This window comes from Mytilus californianus, unplaced genomic scaffold (genome assembly GCF_021869535.1).
Source record: "Mytilus californianus isolate M0D057914Y unplaced genomic scaffold, xbMytCali1.0.p SCAF_1, whole genome shotgun sequence".
Lineage (NCBI taxonomy): Eukaryota > Metazoa > Mollusca > Bivalvia > Mytilida > Mytilidae > Mytilus > Mytilus californianus.
Genome location: NW_026262581.1, coordinates 79,726,417 through 79,733,682, shown reverse-complemented (window position 1 = coordinate 79,733,682; position 7,266 = coordinate 79,726,417).

Below are 7,266 nucleotides of genomic sequence, written 5' to 3'. Positions count from 1 at the left end.
CTGAAAAAAAAAATGCAGGACAAAATTTTTCATCCTAGCCCCCCCCCCCCCCTTTCCCCCCATCAAAATGGAAAGGAAGCTCCCTTATAGTGTTTCCTTCAGAGGGTGTTGGCCCATTAACTCTAAAAATGCTTTGTTCACCAACTCTTCAACGCTTTCACCAATTTGCATGAAACTGTTGTGAATTGATTATTTTATAAATTTTAGGTTTCAGAGTTATATGGGATTGTATTCATGTATTGATGTGAGCTCCCTTTAGATTGTTTTGGAATTTTAGAATTTACATTATCCAGCTACAATGTAAGGGGTTTTATTCATTCAAAAAGGGGGATTTCCATGTTTTCGGACATTAACTTGAAAATGCTTTAAGCAGTTGTCATTTGTCATGAAACTTTGGTTAATTGTTTATATATATCTATTGATGCAAGCTCCCTTTCAATTTAATAAATTGTGGAATTTTATTCATAAAAAAGGATAGCTTTCCCAGTTTGCAGATCAAATTCAAAAGTTTGTACATGCACTTCTCTGGCATGTTTCAGTAAATGTGTAAATTATAACTGACACAACTAACTTTGACAATGACCACATATTTTTAAGTTCAATGTACATGAAATATACAAGGTAATGCATGTAGACTCGATACTGCTGCAAGGTTACACAGGGTTGTCAATGAAAAAAAAAATTTGTTTGCCAACTTAGTGTTTCCTTCAGAAGGTTTTGGTGTGGTATGACACCCTGTCATTTTTATACGCCCGTTTACGGGACGTACTATGGTATACCATTGTCCGTCGTCAACATGTCAGACATTAACTCAAAACCGCTTTAACCAATTTGCATTAAACTTTGGTGAATTGTTTATATCTATTGAAATGAGCTCCCTTTCGTTTTATAAATTTTAGATTTTACGTTTCTGAGTTATGGGGTTTTATTCATTAAAAAAAGGGGGGACAATAAAAGCTTTCACCAACTTGCAAGAAATTGTGGTGAATTGTTTATATCTATTGACATGAGTTCCCTTTCGATTTTTATATATTTTATATTTTACATTTCTGAGTTACAGAGTTTTATTCATGAAAAAAGGGGGGATTTTCCAGTTTCGGACAAAAATCAAAAATGCTTTCAGCAGTTTGTATGAAACTTTGGTGAATTGTTGATATCTATATTGATGTACAAGCTCCGTTTAGAATTTTATAGATTTTACATTTTACATTTCTGAGTGATGGGGTTTTATTCATTAAAAAAGGGGTGATTTTCCAGTTTTCGGAAATAGCTCAAAAATGCTGTCAGCAATTCTCATGAAACTTAAGTGAATTGTTTATATCTATTGATGCAAGCTCCCTTTACATTTTTATAAATTTCTAATAGGACTGGGAATTAATTGAACTTTATTTGTTTATAGTCTTGACGACAAATTTACCAAGTATTGCGCAACAGCACAGTGTATTGCACAACAGCAAGAAATCTTTAATTTCATCACGTACTAATGAAGTAACAAGCTTATTTTGCCGAAAGAATAATTTGATCTAAGCTTGAGTAACAAGTACCAGAAGTGATAAAAAATTGTCTTTATGAAAATAACATGCAACCAACCTTTTAACCAACCTTAAAATCAATGCTTTAACCTCCTAAAGAAAATAAATCGTTTATGTCTTTGAATTTCTTTACTTTCAAATGAAAAATTGCTGTTTCATCGACTTGGTAAATGTTGAATATTGCCGATGACAAAAGCGACTGAATTTGAGTATCGTAAACAACAGGGCGGCTAGATTTCGCTTTTGAAGGTCGGTCAAAGCGAAGTGGCGACTGAGAAAGCGACTTTGTCGCCCCAGTAGCATGGTAACCTGAGCCCTGCACAATGCTTATTACTTTAAAACACAGTCCTGTAATATTTTTTATTCTACTTTGAATATTGCCTGCTTATTTCAGCAACTATTCTTACAAAACAATCCTCTATTTATCCTAGGTGTTGCACTCAGTATTGCTGATTATATTTATATGTATATGTAGTAAAGTGAATGCAACCCCCTTTTTGAAGGTAAGTAACAGTTAACAAACTTTATCACTTATCAGTAGTTTAGAATGGTTTAAAAAAAGATCTAATACATGTAGATGTTACATGCATTATGACTTCCTCTCAAAAAGTTTGCATGTGTTTTAAAGTGGTTATTTAGCAATGTAATTTTTTCCCTCAGTATTAACATTAATTTGGAAGTAAGTTAAAGGATTTCAGTTAACCAAAATTATTTCACGCCTAATTTATATAAACAAATCCCAGGTCGATATATAACATGTACAACAATCAAACATCAACCCATGCCAAACTGGATGTAATTGAAAGACATCTAGAGGTCAATATACAGTCTCGAACAAAAGACAAAATAAGGAAAAATATAGCGAATTTTTGAGAATTATTATTATTGCATGTATATTTGCAATATTTAAAATGCATAGTTTAAAATCTTTTGAGTTTTAGGTTCCACCTACCATTTTAGAAAACTGGGATTTCATTGCAGCTAGTCCATGTAGTCTATTAGATAACATTTTATAGTTTTGAATGTTTCTTCATCAGTTAACTAAAATTAGGTGGAGGTATGTTCTTATTTCTGACAGAGTGGTACTCAACCTATATCAATTTGTGCATGAAGCGATTGATAGTTGCTAGATACTGAATGATTTTACCACAAATTTGTTAAAGTTTTAACTGGTGTATAAACTTAAAATATGTTAATAAAGTTCATGTCTTTTTCAGGACTTCTGATCCAACCATGTAGTATGGCATGTTTGTGAGATATGGTTTTGGCCAGTAGGATGTTCATGAAGGACCTGTAGTACAAAGTATATCACTGGATTGAGCTCATTGTCTAAGTGTATTATTAAAGTGCTTTGCTTTGAGCTCAGTTCATTGTTATGCTATTCATTCTTTGTGAAATAAAGATTTGACAGACAACTCTCATGTACAAGAAATTGTCAAAGTAGTATCCATTCTATGTACAATGTAAGTAATAGGGAGATAAAAGCATTTTATTTAGATTTGAACCAAACATTTTTTGTCCATTAGCCAAACTAAAAAAAAAAAGCACAAATTCACCAAACAATGCTACTGGCGCTACTAGCAATATGATGCTAGGTTCTTTTGTTACACTTTTATTTTTTTACATCTGTACTGCCTACTGGCGACTCAGTCCTGAGTGTAAATGGTCATTCAGTATGTTAAGAAAAATACCAAAATTTATAAGGCCTATCTGGCCTAATTGATTTCTAAAATATATTTCATTGTACATGTTCAACATTTATCATTCATTTGTTTATTTCTTAATTTGTGTGAATTAACAGTAAATGTTAATTACTACACTTTCATACCATAACAAAACTGCCTTACTGTATTGGTATCACTTATATTTGTATCCATATAACAAAAAAAACTGAAAAGAGAATACTTTTGCAATAGCTTTTTCATAATGAATACTTAAACTTTTTAGATATTTAGACATATTAAGTAGATGTTCATAATATCCAATTGACATTTTATCATATGACTTCTGTAGTTAGTTATGAGTCTTTGAAGCATGCTCACAAAGGTTCTTTTGTTGATATCATTTTCATACTGGTCAAAACTTTTTTTTTTGCTTTGACCAGCTTTGGAGGAGATATTTTCAAAGAATTAATAAAAAATAACACAGAAATTCACTTTCTAGCTCATCTAGCCCCAAATATCATGTCAGGCATTGTCATTACTAAAAAACATTAAATGTCTTCTAAACTGAGAAACAATTTCCACATTTAACCGAAATCTTTTACTTATGATACTGACAATCCCCCACAAAGTAATATAAATAGAACCATACAAATAGTAAGCAAATACGTGTTCTCAGATACCATCTCCCATATAAAAAAATCACATTAAGAAAAAAATGAACCTATTATGTGTTCCTCTCCTAGCTACAAAATGTATCCAAAATCAAAGATGTGGAACATATATATTCTATCATGATCATTTGGTAATTAATGCAATTAGTATCTCTTCCATGCCCGTGTTAAACATAAAAAACTAAGTATCACATAAACAACACCCCTAATGCTCATGTTGGTTGTCATTGTGCAACACAGTTAATACATAAAAAACATAAAACATAGAACTCCTTTTGTCATATAAAACACTGTCAAACATCCAATCCTACTATCCACACTGATCTGTGTCCACACTTGTATGAAACAATAAATATATATATTTTTTTTCCAAATTCTATATATTTGCCACTGGATGTTAAGTAACCAACAATCAATCAATCCAAATTCTTTATAGGATAAGACACGTTTCTTTTGAGGTTATTAATATGTAAACTTGGTCCGATTATCTCACACACTTAATAAAAGTACAAAGGACTTTTATGTAAAAGTTTATTAGTCAGCGGCTAAATCGACATAGTGCACGAGGTAAACTTGACCGCCAACAGTTCAATTCCGGAAGGGTCAATATACAATATTGAAACCATAGCTTATTTATGAATACATTTGATATACAAAAATGTATCGTACATTTTATATACAAAAATGTATCGTACACGATGTATATATGCTAAGTCATCAATGTAAATTGTTAAATATCAATTTCAACTCCAGCTGTAATTACTGTTTTAAAAACGCACGTAGGTTGACAATCTAAAAGCACAGAACTGCCATAAAAATGCTTTTAATATGTAGACAAATAATTTTGTATATGTATTGATAGTGTTCGTCTTCAGAATATAGCCCATATGCCCATTTCATTGTAATTGTAATGATTGTTCTTCTAAAATAACCATCTTTATAACTTGTTTACTGTTAGTCAATTTTTATCTGTGCGTTTGGTACGATAATGTGTCGTTCGTTGGAAAAAAATTTTGAATGTAGTTTTTAAAAGTTGTGCAATTTTAACTGATATTTGCACTATCGTTTCAATTATGACATCAGTTACAAAACTGAAATGCATCACTTTAAAGTTTTGATATATAATAATAAGGTTATTTCACGAAAAATTGATGCATATCGATTGTCCCCGAAGAATCAAATTGGCGTAAAAGTAAGCATTTAATGCTGAAAGAACAAACTTTGACAAAAATTATTTGTACGTTATTTACATTACATAAACACATTTATGTATTTTAACAACATAAAATGCTTACTTTACGGCACTTCGTTTTTGAAGGCAAGTATTTTGACTCTGTAGTTATCAACCTCGATTCTATATGCAGCAATGTCCATAATTTAAAACTGTACGGCGGATTTACCCCATGTAGTGTTTACGTATGTAACGAACGTCTACCGTACTGTATACCAAGTGAAAACATTCCGACGGACCAATCACCATTCAAGTATTTGTAGATATGCAAACCACATATAAGAATAATAGAAAACTGAATTAAGTGTTGACCACGTCATTGGAAAAGTAACACACACGTCAGCTTTGCCAAACTAACAGTCGAGAAAACTATTACTTTTTCCAGAATAGTCGAAAACACAATCAACCGGAACGAACATCGATGAACCATAGTAACGACTGTCGGGGTGTAACAGTTTGGGTTTTCCAATGGTGAAGACCTTACGACTTAGGGAGATAAACCAGAACAGACTGTTTTACCGTACATTTGGTGGACTTAAGTCTTTGTCGTCGGGGTCGCTTAATACCAAAACATAATCATAATCTTGGATTCAGTTTTCACATGTGTCTTTTTTCTCTAGCTGTTATTAATTTACACTGAAACAGTCAAGACACTTTGACCTTAATTGTCAACCCTTTTCAAGGTCAAAAACGAATTACTCGATCAGAACTCTGTTTGCCTTTTCAGTTTCGTATTTTATTATGAAAAAAATAGTTCTTCAAATCCCCCAAAATATGTTATTAATACTTATTACCTATAACAGCAAGAAATTTGGAGTTAACCGATTGTTAATTTTAGAAAGGAAATCGTTTATCTGTTTTTTTTTTCGAATTTCTCATTCATTGCATTTTCTATTATGTTTGGAGGTCATGGTTACCCATACATTTTGCAAACTAATATGTAACAAATTTATTATGTTTAACTTTTAACGGATTTATATAAAAACGAACAACAGCTGTGAACAAGATGTCCATTCGAATGTAATAATTTAATCGCTCTGCATATATGTATTCAATGTCCGTATTCTTGAAATAATGTTCTTATTATTGGTGCATTAAACGTTTTTAAAATTTTACTAGTATATGTTAATTCAGGAGTACTTTGCGACTTCCTTAATAACGACATAAATTTTGAAAAAAATACCAAAAACAAATCTTAGCATTAGTTAACCATGATGGTGCATATATATACATGTATATATCTCCTTCAACAATTTTCAAATTGCCTATGCTGAGATGTTTCAATGTCATATTTAATGAACTAGTGGATTAAGTTTTTATATTTACATTATTTGTTATGGTGTAAATGTTGTACATTAGATATAACACATTCAAGATCTATATTGTATGTGCTTTGCCCAATAAAATATTTGAATATATATATAAAAATATTAATATTTCATTTGCTCTTTCATTAAGATATCATCCGTATCTTTATTTGAAATTTAAGCGAGGAGTATAAAAGTTTCAGAATGAAGAGTGCTGTCATTGCAGTTTTTCGAATTTACAGATGATAGAAGGTATTTAGTTATGGTTAATGTAGTTCTGACCGAAAGTCTGCAGGTGGGGGACGGATATACTATACTTATACTTTCACAAAGCAGTGTCACGAGTGTGATTACAGGTTACTTACATGTAGTATATTAAGAACGGAACCTACGTCACTAAAACGTACGTTATAGGTATGCAGTCTATTTTTGGTGTAAGGTTGTTAAAACTAACACAGATTATTCCTTACAATCATTAAACGCATATGGTATCTAAGACCTTTACTCGGAATTTAAACTTGATATACAGTCAGTGAAACGTGAAATGTAGATCATATTGACCTGCTTTTGGTGGTTGGCTATTACACTCCCCTAGATGCATGTTACACAACGTAATATGATTGTGTTGTTTTTCTTCTTCTTGAAACTTTGAAAACAAAAATTTAGTACATAAAAGCCAGTGAACTGAAATGATGAAAATAGTAGTAATTTTTATACAGAAATTTTAAACTTGAACTTCACTTAATGTACCATGTTTAAAATTCCTACAGAAAACTAGGATTTCCTCTTAGAATGTAAGATAAACAAGAAAGTAAGAATATATTTATTTAAATTCGATAGGGAAGATGAATCAAGTTATGT